General features: G+C 43.1%; 1 protein-coding gene across 1 annotated transcript in view; it reads right to left on the bottom strand.

The window, feature by feature from the left end:
- Nucleotides 1-17,931, bottom strand: part of GRB10 (growth factor receptor bound protein 10) — a 176,256-nt gene extending 158,325 nt beyond the window's left edge. The window contains exon 1 of the mRNA XM_049777476.1: nt 17,808-17,931. The gene's annotated coding sequence lies outside the window, so the exon portion shown is untranslated. The remainder of the gene's footprint in view (nt 1-17,807) is intronic.

Raw genomic sequence — 17,931 nt, 5'->3', positions numbered from 1 at the left:
GAGCATAGAGCCAGGAGTAACCCCTGAGTGCTGCCGGGTGTGACACAAAAAACAAAAAAAGAAAAAAAAAAGTCAGAACTTGGGCCAGAATGGGGTAGCACAGTGGGAGGGTGTTTGCCTTGCATGTGGCTTACCCCAAGTCTGGTCCAGGTTCAGTCCCTGGCATCCCATATGGTGCCCAAGCTAGGAGCAATTTTTAAATGCAGAGCCAGGAGTAACCCTGAGTGCTGCCAGGTGTAGCTCAAAAACAAAGAAAGAGAAGGGAAGGGAAGGGAAGGGAAGGGAAGGGAAGGGAAGGGGAAGGGAGGGGAGGGGAGGGAGGGGAGGGGAGGGGAGGGAAGGGAAGGAGAGGGGAGGGGAGGGGAGGGAAGGGAAGGGGAGGGAAGGGGAGGGGAGGGGAGGGGAGGGAAGGGGAGGGGAGGGAAGGGAGGGGAGGGGAGGGAAGGGGAGGGGAGGGGAGGGAAGGGAAGGAGAGGGGAGGGGAGGGGAGGGAAGGGAAGGGGAGGGAAGGGGAGGGGAGGGGAGGGGAGGGAAGGGGAGGGGAGGGAAGGGAGGGGAGGGGAGGGAAGGGGAGGGGAGGAAAGGGAGGGGAGGGAAGGGAAGGGGAGGGGAGGGAAGGGAAGGGGAGGGGAAGGAGAGGGGAGGGGAGGGGGAGGGAGGGAAGGGAGGGGAGGGGAGGGAAGGGGAGGGGAGGGGAGGGAAGGGGAGGGGAGGGGAGGGGAGGGGAGGGGAAGGGGAGGGGAGGGAGGGGAGGGGAAGGGAGGGGAGGGGAGGGGAGGGGAGGGGAGGGAAGGAAGGAGAGGGGAGGGGAGGGAAGGGGAGGGGAGGGAAGGGAAGGGAGGGGAAGGAGAGGGGAGGGGAGGGGAGGGAAGGGGAGGGGAGGGGGGGGGAGGGAAGGGAAGGGAAGGGAGGGGAGGGGAGGGGAGGGAAGGGAAGGGGAGTGGAGGGGAGGGGAAAGGAGGGGAGGGAAGGGGAGGGGAGGGGGAGGGGAGGGGAGGGGAGGGGAGGGGAGGGGAGGGGAGGGAAGGAAGGAGAGGGGAGGGAAGGGGAGGGGAGGGGAGGGGAGGGGAAGGGAGGGGAGGGGAGGGAAGGGGAGGGAAGGAAGGAGAGGGGAGGGGAGGGAAGGGGAGGGGAGGGAAGGGAAGGGAGGGGAAGGAGAGGGGAGGGGAGGGGAGGGAAGGGAAGGGAAGGGAAGGGGAGGGGAGGGGAGGGAAGGGAAGGGGAGGGGAGGGGAGGGAAGGGAAGGGAAGGAGAGGGGAGGGGAGGGAAGGGGAGGGGAGGGAAGGGAGGGGAGGGGAGGGGAGGAGAGGGAAGGGAAGGGGAGGAAAGGAAGGGGAGGGAAGGAAGGAAGGAAGGAAGGAAGGAAGGAAGGAAGGAAGGAAGGAAGGAAGGAAGGAAGGAAGGAAGGAAGGAAGGAAGGAAGGAAGGAAGGAAGGAAGGAAGGAAGGAAATTTTCAGAACTATAAAACCTGATAGGTAAAATATAAAAGTCAACCGAAAGCCTCAAAATTAAAGTCTAGTAGCTGAGGACAGAATCAGAGAATTCCTAAAATGAAAAGGAGAAAACCACCAGTCAACCACAGAATGTGAAAAAGAAAATAAAAAACAACCTCAAAAACAAAGAATAGCAGAAAAGAAAACTTTTATAGGAGGAAGAACATAACAATCACCATAGTGCCTAGAGGCCAGAAAGGCAACCTTGATGAAGAAGCAACAGCCAAAGATATCATTGCTAAGAAGTTCTCAGAGAGGGAGAATGAGAACATGTGTACCCAAATCTGGGAGGCCCAAAGGATGTCAACTGAAGAGACCCAAATAAAAAGACTCCATGATACATCTTAACTAGAATGATGAGAGCTATAGAAAGAGATAAAATACTGAAAACATCAAGACCAAAAAAAAATTATATAAAAAGTAGTGTCCCTAATGTTTATAGCATCCATCAAAGCCCAAACTCAATGGAGGGAGGCAGAGTTAATGGAAGGAACAGAGAAATAGTACAGTGGGTAAGGTGCTTGCTTGATTTACATGCAGCCAACCTAGGTTCAATCCCAGATAGTCAGTGCCCTGAGCATGGCCATGAGTAATTCCTGGGCTCACACTGCTCTTGTGACCAAAAAACTAGCAAAAACCTCAATGCTTTCAGACAAAATAAATCCCAAAATGTCTACAGAAAGATAGAGCAAGACTTCATAACAATAATTTCTCTTAATATCAGTGTTGTAAAATCACCAATTAAGAAAAATTTGAGGCAAAATATATTGAAAAATTGAACCCAACATTCTGCAGTTTGCTAGAAAAACACCTAAATCACTAGAATAAACAGACTCAAAATTAAAAAAACAATTCCCTCAAAAAGGATGGGGTGGCCATAGTAATATACAAAAAAGATACTGGGGCGGGAGCAGTGGCACAGCGGTAGGGTGTTTGCCTTGCACACTGCTGACCTAGGATGAAGCTTGGTTCGATCCCCCAGCATCCCATGTGGTCCCCCAAGCCATGAGAGATTTCTGAGCGCAGAGCCAGGAGTAATACCTGAGCGTCACCAGGTGTGGTCCCAAAAAATACAAAACAAAAACAAAAGATAGTAAGAGACAGAGGCAGTTATTCCTTAAATGATCAAAAGATATATAAAACTAGAAGAAATCACTTCCTAAACATTGTCATGTTTAATGAGGGAATAGCAAAATACTTACAACTGCTAATAGATTTCAAGAAGGATTTTGGTAGCTACACAATAGAAGTTGTAGACTTCAGCAGAACTGTTCACTTCTTGATAGATCTATAACAGTACAAGAAAATGGGGCTGGAGAGATAGCACAGCAGTAGGGCAGTTGCCTTGCACGTAGCCAATTCAGAACAGGTGGTGGCTCGAATCCTGGCATCCCATATGGTCCCCTGAGCCTGCCAGGAATGATTTCTGAAAGCAGAGCCAGGAGTAAACCCTGAGCGCCACTGGGTATGGCCCAAAACCCCCCCCCCCCCAAAAAAATACAAAAAAAGACTACAAGAAAATAATTTTTCTTAAAGAAAGAGAGATAGGTTTAATGGGTATGTATAATACATAGATATAAATGTAATATGTGGCTTTTCATTCTCCAAATGTCAAATACATATTCATCTTCAATACACGTTGGACATTTTTGAAGATAGCCACATGTTGGAGCACCAAACATACCTCCATAAAATCAAGAAAAAAAATTGTATCTATTATCTTTTCAGACTTAAAATAGAAGTTAAGTTTAAGCACTTAAAATAGAAGCTACTGACAAATAAAAATGGACAAATAACTGAAACACTGAAAATTAAACAGTTTACAACTGAACACACTGTAGGTCAGAGATGAAATCACAGAAGAAATAAAAAGATTCCTGGAAAAACACAAAAATGAGGACAAAAGCTACCAGAATGTCTAGACAGAATTGTGGGACATGTGGGACAGAGAAAATGCAGTGTTAAGTGTAAGCATTCAACAGGAAGTATAAAGGGGTCCACATAAATAACTTGATTGTATAGCTTAAAAATTGGGGTGGAGAGGACGGAAACTTGGGACATTGGTGATGGGAATGTTGCACTGGTGAAGAGGGGTGTTCTTTACATGACTGAAACCTAACTACCATCATGTTTGTAATCCAGGGGTTTAAATAAAGATATCAAAAAGAAAAAGAAAAAAGAAATTGGAAATGAAAACAAAAGGAACCCAAAGCATGCAGGAGGAAAAAATAAGAAAACTTAGAGCAGACCTCAACAAGTTGGAATTCATAAGAATAAGCCAAAAGATTAATAAAATCAAAAATGGTTATTTGACAAAAAAGATAATAAGAGACAGAAGATAGAAGATAAACAAGATTGATAAATTACTAATAAAACACGAAGAGCCTCCTAATAAAGTAAATCAGAAATCAAAAGGGAGAGAAGCCTAAGTGATAACACAGCAAAAAGATTTTTGCCTTGCACTTGGGACTGACCCAGGTTCAATCCCAGGCATCCCATATGGTCCCCTGAGCCTGCCAGGAGCGATTTATGAGCACAGAGTCAGATGGAGCAAAAAAAAAAAAAAAAAAAAAAAAAACAGTGTCAAGGGGGAAATCACAACAGATACCACAAAGTCAAATAACATCAGAGATTACTTTGAAAATCTATACCATGCAACAAGAGAGCCTAGAAGTGAATAAATTCTTGAAGTTGTTCAATATTGCACTGCAAGTATAGGCCAGACTAGTAGGCTACAAAATTAACATGCAGAAGCCCATAACTTTCCCTTATATTCAAGTAATAATATAGAAGAAAAAATTTAAATCCCATTTAAAATTATGCATCAGAAAATCAAGTACCTAGGAATTAACTTGAGTACCTAAGGGGCCAAAGTAGGACACAGCGGTAGGATATTTGCTTGCAGAGGCTGACCTAGTATGGACCAGGTTTTGATCCCCAACACCCCATATGGTCCCCTGAGTCTGCCAAGAGTGTATTCTGAACACAGAGCCAGGAGTACCCCGAGTGCCAACAGATGTGGCCCAAAAACTAACAAACAAAAAAACTTGAGTACTTAGTACTTAAAAAAACACAAAGGGGTCCAGCAATAACACAGTAGGTAGGGGATTTTCCTTGTGTGCAGCCAACCAGGTGTGGTCTCCAGCAGCCCATATGGTTCCCCAAGCACCATCAGGAAGAACCCTTCATGCAGAGTCAGGAGTAACCCTTGAGCATTGCCAGGTGTGGCCCAAAAACAAAAAACAAAAGAAAGAAGAAAAACCCATAAAGAAAGGTATAAAACACAACTTCAAGAAATAAAAGATGACACAAGAAAATGGAAACACATACCTTGCTCATGGATTGACAGAAGTAATATCATTAAAATGGCAATTCTCCACAAAACATTAAATAATCCCTATAAAGTTATCCATGACATTTTTCAAAAAAAAAATTGACCACACACACACACACACACACACACACACACACACACACAAATAGCCAAAGCAATTTTTGGGAAAAGGAAACCAGAGGCATCACTGTTCCCAATTTCCAACTGTCCTACAAAGTGATAGTATTTTAAAAAGCACAAAACTGGGATAAAGACTTTCAGATCAATAAACAGAATTGAAAATCCACAGGCAGACACTCAGATATAGGGTCAGCTAACCTTCAGTAAAGAAGCAAAAAATATGATATGGGGCAAAGAAAGCCTCTTTTAACAAGTGATGCGAGGAAAACTTGTCAGGCACATGCAAAAAAAAAAATGAACGTAGACCTACCTATTACTAATAATATCCACAAATGTCAAATCAAAATGGATTAAAGGCCTCGATAAAAGAACTGAACCTATAAAGTACATAGAGTAAACCTAAGCAGACCTCCCCATGATACTGAAACAAGAGGCATTTTGAACAATAAAATGCCATTGACCCAGCAAGCAAAAGCAAACATACACAAATGAAACTACAACAAATTAGGAAGCTTCTGCACCTCAAAGGAAATGAAGACCAGAAAACAAATGTAAAATAAAATTAAAAAAAAATTAACTCCACAAGTTGGGTGAGACCGTCCCAGGCACCGTGTTTCTTTTTTTTTTTTTTTTTTTTTTTTTTGGTTTTTTTGGGCCACACCCGTTTAACGCTCAGGGGTTACTCCTGGCTATGTGCTCAGAAATCGCCCCTGGCTTGGGGGGACCATATGGGACGCCGGGGGATCGAACCGTGGTCCTTCCTTGGCTAGCACTTGCAAGGCAGACACCTTACCTCCAGCGCCACCTACCCGGCCCCAGGCACCGTGTTTCTAACCCCTTAGGCGGAGGGGTCTGATGAAGCAGGATAGTGGAGGAGAAATAATACACAGCAATCAGAATAGGCATTCATTAGAGCCAGTTCACTTCATTCCTCACGGCCTTTCTCTGCCATGTCCTTTACTAGCTGCTATTTGCTCTCAGGGTCCTGTGCTGCCTATGTCATGTGCTTTCTCTCTTGTACCCAAAACCAGCACGTTTTCTGTATTACCCAGAACTTGACCTACCAGGGTGGAGAAGGCCCTATAAACCAGGTGGGTTTTAACATACCAAAAGAAGAGGTTAGGGAAACAGGAATTTGGGGGAAGAGTTACATACAAAGACAGCCACAAAATGGGAGAAATTCTTACTCCAACAACTGATCCAATAAAGAGTTAATATCCATAATATATAAACTACTAGTACAAGAAAAATAAAACCCAAATGGAGAAAAGAGGATTAGTATAGCATCTAGGAAGCTTGACTTGCCTGCAGATGACCTGAGTTCAACTCAGAGCATCCCACATGGACCCTTGAGCCCGACAAGTGAAATTCCTGAGCTCAAAGCCAGAAGTAACCCTGATCTTTGCAGAGTATGAACCCAAAACAAACAACAACAAAAGGAAACCTAAATGGCAAAAAAGTCCTATGAAAAACTCTTCTGCATCAATCATCATTAGAGACATGCAAAACAAACAACAACAAAAGGAAACCTAAATGGCAAAAAAGTCCCATGAAAAACTGTTCTGCATCAATCATCATTAGAGAAATGCAAATGAAAACAAGAGTGAGATACCAACTTACAACAAAGACACACAAAGAACAAAGGCAACCAGTGTTGATGCAGATGTGAGCGGGAAAGGACCTCATTCACTGCTGGCGGGAATGTCAACTGGTCTCACCTTCTTTGAAAACAATATGTTCATTCTCAACAAACTAGGCATTGAACTTAAAATTCCACTCGTGGGAACATATTGTAATGCCCCCAAAACACAATGGAGAAAAGGCACCTGCACTCCAGTGTTCATTGTGGCGCTATTCACAACAGTCCAAATCTCAAAACAATCCAAGTGACCAAGAACAGACAAGTGGATCAATAAGGTATGCCACATCTCCACAATGAAACGTTAGAAAGAATTAGAAAGAAAGCCATTAGAAAAAAATGAAGTCATAAAATTGGCTGATATATGAATGATACAAGGAGAGTACAGTGCTGAATGAATAAGTGAGAGAAATAGAGTGAGAGAGAATGATCATTTGCAGGATAGAAAGAAATACCTTAGTAGAATAATAGCTAAAGACAATAAAAATGAAGGCCAGAGGACAGACAATTAATGAAAAGCTTGCCACACTGGGGAGGACAGTTAGGTCAGAGAAGACAATACTATGACAATGATAATGGAAAAGTAATCACTCTAGACCAGAATCAGATGCAGAGAAGGGATATGGGAATGATGCCCTTTTCAGTTAACAGTACTGAAAACCACAGCGCCTAAAAGCAAAAGGGAAAAAGAAACGTGTGTACTATAGAGGTAGGTAGGCTGAGGGACAGGAGGGAAATAAGGAGGAGGAGGTGGTGGGCTGGTGAAGGGATGGGTGCTTGAACTCTGCATGGCTGGTATGACTGAATTCAATCATGAACAACTTTGTAACTTTCCAAAAATAAAATATTGTCTTCAGTATTGCTATCATTCCTATAGAGCCTTGGTCCTTCAGTTCCATCTATGAATTGTCAGTGACTAAATGCTGTTGGGCACTTTTTCAGGGATTTGGATCTCTGCACATTCAAGTGATAAAAAGTGAAATAAGAATCAAAATATGGAATCCATTAAACTTTATTCTTTTCAGAATTTTGTTTAGTTGGTTTGGAGGTCACAGCCAGTGATGTTCAGGATTTACTCCTGCTCTGCACTCAGGAATTACTCTTAATGGTACTTGGGGGAGTATATGGAATGACAGGGATTGAACCCTGGTTGCCACATGCAAGGCAAGCACCTACTCACTGTATGATGGAAGTCTGGCTTCTTCTGACCCCTACAAAGCAGTGAAAAGCAAAAATTTAACACCCAAGTACATTTTAAGGAGGGTCAGAATCTAGCCATGGAAAACAAGTTTGATGGGCTAGTCATGTGTCCTGTATTTATGTGCTTAGAAATTTCCAAGCTTTCATCAGTATGCGTAAGACCTTTCAACATGGGCCCGGAGAGATAGCACAGCGGCGTTTGCCTTGCAAGCAGCCGATCCAGGACCAAAGGTGGTTGGTTCGAATCCCGGTGTCCATATGGTCCCCCGTGCCTGCCAGAAGCTATTTCTGAGCAGGCAGCCAGGAGTAACCCCTGAGCATCGCCGGGTGTGGCCCAAAAACAAAAAAAAAACAAAAAAAAGACCTTTCAACATATCAGGCTATAGAAAGTATGTAATCCTGTTAACTACATCCGTCCCAACTCCTACCTCCACCTTCCTCATCCATCAATGTGATTATTGGGGGTGGGGGGGAGACATAAATCTTATTGCTAATATCATCAATTGAGTGTCTCGCAGATTTACCATTGGCCAAAAGTTTAGACATGTGAAACCCTTTTAAGCGCTTGCCAGAGGTCAAGAAACATGGCCTAGAAACATTTCAGAGGTGTTGTAATATATTTGCACCTTAGTCATCAAAAAACTTCAGGACCTTGGGGCCAGAGCATTGACACAGCAGTAGGGCATTTGTTTTGCCTGCGCTAGCCTAGGATGGACCACAGTTCTATCTCCCAGCGTCCCATATGGTCCCCCAAGCCAGGAGCGATTTCTGAGCGCATAGCCAGGAATGACCACTGAGCATCACCAGTTGCGGCAAAAAAACAGAAAAATTTCAGGACCAACAACAATTTGTTCCTAAACTCTGCTAGCACAACAGTCTACCCAACTCTAAGATAAAATATTTTACAAATACTCTCAGATAACTAGGATACTCATACAGATGAATTGATTAAGTATTCACTTCATTTGTTCTAAATGTGCAGTCTCAATGACTGCTGGCAGAAAACACATAATCCATAACATACCTTACCAGCACCATGGCAGCCAGGTAAGTGGATTAAAAATGTCAGAGCTTGGGGCTGGAGCAACAGAACAGTGGTAGGCTGTTTGCCTTACACGTGGAAAACCTGGGACAGATGCTAGTTCGATCCCTGGCATCCCATCTGGTCCTCCAAACCTGCCAGGCGCGAATTCTGAATAAGCATGTGTGGCCCTCAAACCAAATAATAATAATAAAATTAAAAAATAAAATAAAATGAAATAAAAATGTCAGAGCTGACCACCTTTGTCCACAATGTCAACAAAAAAATATTCAAAGTTGAGAACGGTTTCACTTTCCTTTTTGGCTAGAAGACCAAGAGTAAAAACCACCAGAACACAAAAGCTAACAATCAAACAGAGATCATCCTCTTAGCTAACTTTATGCCACATACCAGGGTTCCTATATCACTGGGAGGCATCATTGTCCCGAGCCGAATTTCACAACAGTCATCTTGGAATTTAAGTTTTCACTAAGAAGTATGTGCTCACTGCTTTGTCATTTTTTTCAGCACTTTTTTAAATTATAAATGAGGTCATGTGTTTACCCTAGATTGGATATAACAATTTCTCTTCCCAAGGGGTCAATCTGCAAGAGATTGATCTAAAAGGAGACGTACAACTTAGAGGAAACAGGACAAATTAAGATGTCTTACTTCTGTTCAAGTATTTCAGTGAAGAGCATAAAGGTTCTTCATTAACAAGGGAAGTTAATCACCCACTCTTCCTTGGCGGGAACCCCAAAAGAGGCCCAGGGAAAGCTCTGCTTCCAGTTTGGAAGGCAGCCCTGGCAGACATAGGCTGGTGGGGGCAAACAGGGGCTGCCCTGTGTAGCACCAAGTGTGAATTGGATAGACCAGGAGGGAGAGACCACACCCACCCACCCACACTGCTCCCTGGAGCTTTACCATCATTTGGCAGAGACTGGCCAGACCAAGTTTCCCTGGGGAAAGGGAACAACACTTACCAACAAACACATAAGGCTCTGGAGGTGTTGAGCCTCAGGAACCTAAATCCACAATCACAAGCACCTCAGGAACAGTGTTGGTACAGAGTCAGCCTGATTGGTGTAACTAAAACTTCTTGGCAGGGCCAAGTTTTGCAGATGGGCATGAGCAGGACCATAGGAGTTGAGGAGTGGAAATTTCCTAGTGGAAAAGGAAGTCAGCTTGGAAAACTGATTTAAAAAAATGCAGAGCAATGGAGAAATCTCAGAGAAGAAACGACATAGACTATTTGGGCCTAGGTACAGATGGAGCCCACTGCTCGGCTGGGAAGGTTGGGAGAGAGGGGAATGAATGGGGTATCAAAAACAAGTCAGGCTACCATAAAAGAAGACATTGAGGTTCAACAACTAACATGCCTGGAGTCTGTAATCTATCTTAGGGCAGTATGCTTCAAGGGTAAAGATGCCTATTTCTCTTAGGCCAAGGGAATTTAAAAAAATAATAATCACCTTGTGAAATTGCCTGTATCCATCATACATACAACCAGGCTTTCTAAAACCAATTTGATTGTCTAGGGAGTTTTATCAAAATAACCCTGAATTGTGCAGAGTAAAGCCACATCTGAAATTTCACCCTCTCGGGCTCTCTCCATCCTTATTTCTTCAACTAGAACTATTCAATCATAGTTGTACTTAATTGTAAATCTCATCGTGAATTATTATATTCCTCCATCTTCACTTGAGACTCCTCCTTTGAACTCAATGGATCCACACAGCCTGTGGGTCCTGCTTCTCCTTCACTAATACTTCCCAGGCTGTCCCACTCTCAGCAATCAAAAATAAAAACCTATTCTTTGAAAACAATCAAAATGTTTGTCCTATAAGATTAAATAATGAAGTGACTGTAACTTAAGCATGAACAACTTTATCTCTGTGTGTGCGCAATAGAGGGAAACTGTATTATGAACAACCTTTAAATTAAAAAAAATAAATCATATTAAAAAAGTCTCCATAGGAACCCAAAGGCAGTGCTCCACAGGAAAGCACCCTGTGCTCCCTCAGAATTTTCAGGTCTTGGGGACAAACCATGGCAATACAGTTTTTGGCAAAATGTCAAAGACAGCCAGAAGCAACAACTTATTAATAGACACTGCTCTCCCAATTCACATATAAAACACATTAGAAAGGCGAAATGAGTTGCCAACACTGGATAAGGAATTGTAGAAAAATAACTACACCAACAACTATCATAACAAGGGTAGTAAATGAGAGAAGTACAATGCCCGTCTCAAATACAGGTGGGGTTGGGGAGGAAGAAAATGGGGGGCATTGGTGGTGAGAAGATTGCACTGGTAAAGAGGGGTATTCTTTTTATGACTGAAATTCAACTACAAACATGTTTGTAATCATGGGGCTTAACTAAAGATATTATAAAAAAACAAAAATATTGTAGAAAAAGATTATTTGCTGCATATTTTCTTTTTTTTTTTTTTTTTGGTTTTTGGGCCACACCCGGTGACGCTCAGGGGTTACTCCTGGCTATGCTCAGAAGTTGCTCCTGGCTTGGGGGACCATATGGGACGCCGGGGGATCGAACCGCAGTCCGTCCTAGGCTAGCACAGGCAAGGCAGGCACCTTACCTTTAGCGCCACCGCCCGGCCCCTGCATATTTTCTTTTTACAAAACATATGACATGCCCACTGTCACTTTTTCCCATATTGACATTTTAAGGTAGAGAATACTTAGTAAGGGTCACTCTTGGGACAAGACATGTAAAAGCCCCAATGTATTGTGTCTAGAAAGTAGGGTGCTTGCCTTGGATACTGATGACCTGTATTTAATCCCCAGGATTCCATATGTCCCCTGAGCATTACCAGGAGTGACCCCCGAGGATAGAACCAAGAATAAGCCCTGAGCACAAGTTCCTGTAGCCAAAACAAACAAAACAAGACGTGCTAGTGTATACTATCCCTAATATTAAATCAGCCACAGAAGATACAAATATGCAGATAATAATCCTGTTGAGGCTTCTCACACCTATCTGAAGTCTGATTATAGGCACTGTCAACAGCAAAAAAAAAATTATGTTTTTACTTTTCAAATATACAATAGTGCTCACTTTAACAGTTTGCTATTACACTGTTAACTAACTACACTGATAGGAAAGCAAGGATGGCAAGCTCCTTGCATTATGATTACATCAAATTCAGCCCCCAACGTATCTCCAAAGACCAAAGTAGCTCACTGCTGAACAGAGAAAGGAATCTTTTAGATCACAACAATTATTATTCTTTCAATAATCACCCTTAATCCTGAGTAAAATAAAGATTATCTAGGGTCTATGGCAAGCAAGACATAGGTGCTGAACTTATTCATGCCTGAAGCTCTGACCTAAATTATTTATGTTATTTATGCTTCAGAAAGCACCTTGGCTTGCTCAGACAACTCCTGATTAGTCCTGCTCTCTGTCAACCAAAAGGCAATTAGACCCTCAATCACAACCAAAATTGGAGGTCTACAACATTTGCATGATGAGATGAAATCCATCATGTTGAGTTAACCAGTCTTTACCCTAAACAAAGATGGCCTCCTGTATCCATGGCAAAGACCCACCTAGGCTGGAAGAGGTTCTAGATAGTTTCTTGGCCTTCGCTTCCTCCCCCATCCATGGGGTTGTCTCTATGTCCCAATAAATACTGCAGTGTCATCTGGATTCTTCCTCTTGCTTCACGAGGTGGAAATGTTCTCAGTCATGTGTTTCACTCTCATCAGTCTGGTTTGGATTATTTCCTGTGGAAGCCCCTGCTCCAGACCCTCTCTGGTGGTATGAGATAAAGAGCTTACAGACATACACACACACACACACACACACACACACACACACACACACACACACACACATAAAGAAAGCATTGGATAGTAGTCCCAATAAAATGACAGAAAACCAGAAATAACTCAAATATCCAACAGGGAGCTACAGATCAGCAACACATAATTGGCCAGTTCAACATTCTTTACAGAGGTGGCCCCCAACTATGCTGTTCTGTGGAAGAGATCAAACACACACTAATTTTATGGAATGCTTTAGAATTCCATGGAGATAAACACAATAAAAAAAATCACTATGTATCCCCATATCATGAACGCTTATAATTAAACAAGATTGCCCACACTTCGGCAACACAGATCATATCTATCTGACAGGGAAGCCAGAAAAAAATCCCTGGCTAGTGTGATTCTCCCAGAGATACACATACTCAAAGCAAAGAACTAGATCTCTGAGAAACTTCGACCATAGTGATCATTCACTCTCTTCCTTCTATCTTGGCTGAGTGGCTTGGTTGCTATACCAGTGAATAATTTGTTAAGACCCAGACACACTTGAGTACAATATAGCAAGCTCTTCAGCAGATATTATTGGGATCCTGCCATGTTCAAGGTGTCCTGGAGGCAGGTGTGTTGAGGTCACTGGAACCTTGCTTTCCAATACAATCTAGTGATCAAGGGACTCAGACAAAATTAAGTGAAATCAGGCATGATGATGAAAGTCTATGAAGAAATAAAAGAAGTCTATACACTGGAAGTCTACCAAAAGAATGTAAGTAGAATTTCAGTATGGCAAGGATAGCAGATACACAGTTAATAGCATGAAGTGAGGAAAAGTGAAAGAAAACCATGAATAAAAGGGAACAAGGGAGAATGTTCTAGAAGCCAAAAGAAATAAAGACAAAGACAGGACAGGAGCCTGTAAAACCTAAGCCCACAAAAGCACTTCAGTATTAACCTACAGGGCCAGAGCGATGGGTAGGACAATTGCCTTGCCAGCCTTGACCTGGGTTCAATTTCTGAAATCCCACATGGTCCCAGAGACTCATCAGGAAGAATTCCTAAGAGTAGATGCAGGAATAACTCCTGAGAACTACCAGTATGCCCCCCCCCCCACTCCAAAATTCAAAACCTACATATGAGTTGGGAATGTGACTCAGGAGTGAAGCTTGTGCTTGAATTCAATCCCTGACACCACCTTCAAAATATAGATAAATAAATCTGTCCATAATGAGCTTAGGGATCAAATAGCTGGGCATATAATCAAGAACTCAGAAAATCCTTAAGAGTGATTCTAAGAATACTTTCCTTTCAACTCTGCTATACAATGGCAAAGAGCATCTGGCCCATGTAACTCTAGCTAGACTGGACCATGACAGACTGGCTTTCCAATGTCAAGTCCTTTCACCTTGAACTTCTCCTTGGAGAATCATGTCATGAAACTCTCATGGTTAGCTCAAGGAAGGGACCTCATTGTTGCCATCTCTCAGCTGAACGGCGACTCCCAGAACCTCAGCTGAACCAACAGGTCTTACACTTGGTCATTGAGAAGGGACCCCTGGGAGAGTCCAGGTCTCCCTGCTTTTGAGTTCCATGATTAAAAGTGATTTTGAAATTCCCTTCCCAGAGGAATGGTTAAAGTAACTGCTTGTTTGAGATAAGCAGTGGTAGCTCTTGAGAATGAAAACAAACAAACAAACAAAAACCCACATCAACCTGGGGATAAATAAAATGTCACCGAGCTGCTGTTTCAGCTGAAAGACTGAGGTAGTCCAAGGGGCACAGGCCTGCATTTTAACCCCCATCCTCCAGCACACATGCCTCACTGGCTGTTCCTGCATTGTGTTCTCACAGGGAGCAAAGACAAGGTCAAGTACTTGTCCCTGACAGCAGGCACTTTTCTCAGAAACTGTGGAGTGGGGGACAGGAATCAACCTTCTCGAACCACTTGTCCCTGGCAACTGGCAACTGTTCTCTTGATGCTATGAGGTGGGAGTCTTCTCCAAAGAACTTTACTTTCTACAGTTTCTATTAAAAAAAAAAAAACCAACAACAAACAAAGTGAGAATTTTCTATCACCATCTCATCTAGGCTGACAGAATGAGGGTAAAGAGCCTTTCAAGAGAAACAACACAGCCAGTACTCCAGTGAGAGCCTGTGAAGAGATCATGGCTCTGAAATAATCAGCTGTACTTTATGACACTAGGTGGGAACAGCAGAAGCTGCAGCTACTCTAACTCCAGAAGTAACTGGTTGTTTGTACTCTGGGGCACCCTCAGGAGAAAACAGGCCTAGCCCTGACAACTGTGTACCCACACCCCAAGCCACCACTAAATAGACCATGCAAATGGCCCAACTTCAGGACTAATCTCTGCAGAAGCTCTAAGCTAATGAAAAATTCCAGGTACATGGGTTTACAGGATGAGAACTCTGGGGGTATTCTTGGACTGGTGGCAGGCATCCTCCCGCTGAACTTACTCATGCCTGAAGTGCTGACCTAAATGATTTATGTTATTTATGCCTCAGAAAGCACCTTAGCTTGCTCAGACAACTCCTGATTAGTCCTGCTCTCTGTCAACCAAAACGCAATTAGACCCTCAATCACATCCAAAACTGAGGTCTACAACATTTGCATGATGAGATGAAATCCAGAATGGAAAATAAAAAAAGGCAGGTATACACATGTTGAGTTAACCAGTCTTTACCCTAAACAAAGATGGCTTCCTGTATCCATGGCAAAGACCCACCTAGGCTGGAAGAGGTTCTAGATAGTTTCTTGGCCTTCGCTTCCTCCCCCATTCATGGGGTCGTCTTTATGTCCCAATAAATACTGCAGTGTCATCTGGATTCTTCCTCTTGCTCCACGAGGTGGAAATGTTCTCAGTCATGTGTTTCACTTTCATCAGTCTGGTTTGGATTATTTCCTGTGGCAGCCCCTGCTCCAGACCCTCACTGGTGGAATGAGATAAAGAGCTTACAGACAGACAGACACACACACACACACACACACACACACACACACACAAAATGTCTGGGAAGAAATGCAGGTACACTAAAGAAAGCATCGGATAGTAGTCACACTAAAATGACAGAAAACCAGAAATAACTCAAATATCCAATAGGGAGCTACAGATCAGCAACACATAATTGACCAGTTCAACATTCTTTACAGAGGTGGCCCCCAACTATGCTGTTCTGTGGAAGAGATCAAACACACACTAATTTTATGGAATGCTTTAGAATTCCAGGGAGATAAACACAATAAAAAAATATCACAATGGCACAGCTTTATGGCTTCACCACTAATCTCAGAGAAGCAAACCAGCCAGCCAACCAACCAACCAACCAACCAACCAACCAACCAACCAACAACTAACCCAATAAAACTGACTGACCCATTTCTAAGGATACAGGAACCCACTGAATTAGGTGGGAACATAGCATCTCAGCATAGGAGCCAATTAAGCACGATAAACAAAACCAATAACAAAATTTCTAAGCTGTAATAAGCAGTTTAGTAAACCCTCAGACAATGACTTTAATGATCTCCTTTGTGAGATATCGTCAATTTTCACAAATTTTCTTTTACTGAAATATTTTTCGATTATTTGTTAGCCATTTTGTTCTAACAAGCAATATAAAATAAATTATTTCGTGTCTGATAAAGGGGCAGGCTTGGGGATTGGGTGGGAAACTGAAGACAATGGTGGAGGGAAGGTCACACTGGAGGTGGGACTGATGTCAGAACACTGAATGGCTGAACCAACTGTATGATTATAAAACATTCTGTAAACCAGTATTTAAAGTTAAAAATAAAAAAATTTTAAGTTGTTAGCTACCTGAGGGGAAAATAGCTTCTAGGAAAGAGAATAACCTGAATGTTAACTCTCTATAGAGAAACACAAAAACTTCCATTGTGTGGTGTTTGGACTTGGAACAGAGTATGCACATGTTACTAAGCCTCTTGTGGAGTATCAGCTAAACGCATCCAATTACTTCCAAGATGAAAATGCTTCTGGAAGACACTGTGGCTAGTAAGAAAAAACTGTGATGAGTAAGGATTATAAAAGAAAAAGGGAAATAGAACAGAAGAGGCAAGAACATGCCCAGAACTCTTATTTAAGGACTACAAATCCCCAATTCTTTCCTCTCCCCCTTAAGTCACTTGACCTGGGTGGCCAGCCCTGCGTTGCTGGAGACAAATGCAGAATTCCACACTCTGAAATGTCATGCCTGTAGGATCTCAGAATGTGAACACAAAGCTTGGCCTTCAAAGAGTGGAGAAGGGAATTAAAAAAAAAAACTGGGTAAGATGGAGCTAGTCCTCCTGCCTGGTGTCTTGGCAAGCAGGAGACATGAGGACACAGAAGCACAGGGGAAAGGCCACATGATGACACAGGGAGAAAATATCAAAGAGAGCCTTGGAGACACCGTGATCTTGGAATTATGTTCCAGGATTGTGAGAAAAGGCTTTTCTGTTATGATTAAGCTCCATTCTGTGGTATCTAGTTATACCCTTTCCACTCAACAGAACCCACCAACTTCCCTGGTGGAGTCCCTCCTGTTTACAACTGCTAGCAGACCCTCTGTCCTCAGTTCTCCAAGAGCATGGAGTGACATGCCCACAGTCAATATGGGCAAAAGAGACGGCCACTCCCCAGTAAAGACCAATTCAAGGGAGACACCAAGGAGAGGAAGTGCTGACACCCTCCCCTAATATTCTTAGGGGGGGGGGTTTCAATCTTAGTGCTGTAGGGGGAAGAAGAAGGACATACAACAGACCACCCAGGCCAAAAACCACCACCTTCTCCTGCTCTGCTACATCTCTGTAAGTAAAAAAAAAAAAAAAACCATAAACTTTTAAAGGCTCAGTATGCTATTTTCCAGCAGAAAGTCACCCCTTTACAGGAAACCAGGATTGAACAGCAGAAGAGGGAGGACCAGTCTATGTGAAGACAGTATACAAAGTCCAGGTAAGCTCAGTCCCTTCCTCTATTCTATGCATTTCTGTCCAATATGCAAACACAGAGAGGGGGTACACTAACCCTATGATAGCAGAACTCCCTACCAAAACACTGGCATCAAGAACATACTGTTAGGCCTCTGCATACAGGGACTCAAATTTACTGATCTCTCTTTAATCAAAGCTGAATAAACAAGTATTCTGCCAGGAAGAGCACCACCTATAAGTAAAAACTAAATAAAACATACCTGTCAGGTGCTTTCTCTGAGAGAGTCCACTGGGTTTGATGGGGGGCCCCAGGTTAAAACAGGCTGCCAGTCACAGGTCCACTGATCCCCACAACTCTCTCCTCCAGCTCTGCATCATGCCCAG

This window comes from Suncus etruscus, chromosome 7, assembly GCF_024139225.1.
Source record: "Suncus etruscus isolate mSunEtr1 chromosome 7, mSunEtr1.pri.cur, whole genome shotgun sequence".
NCBI lineage: Eukaryota > Metazoa > Chordata > Mammalia > Eulipotyphla > Soricidae > Suncus > Suncus etruscus.
The sequence above is the reverse complement of the archived record's forward strand: the minus strand, read 5'-3'. Positions and strand labels throughout refer to the sequence as shown.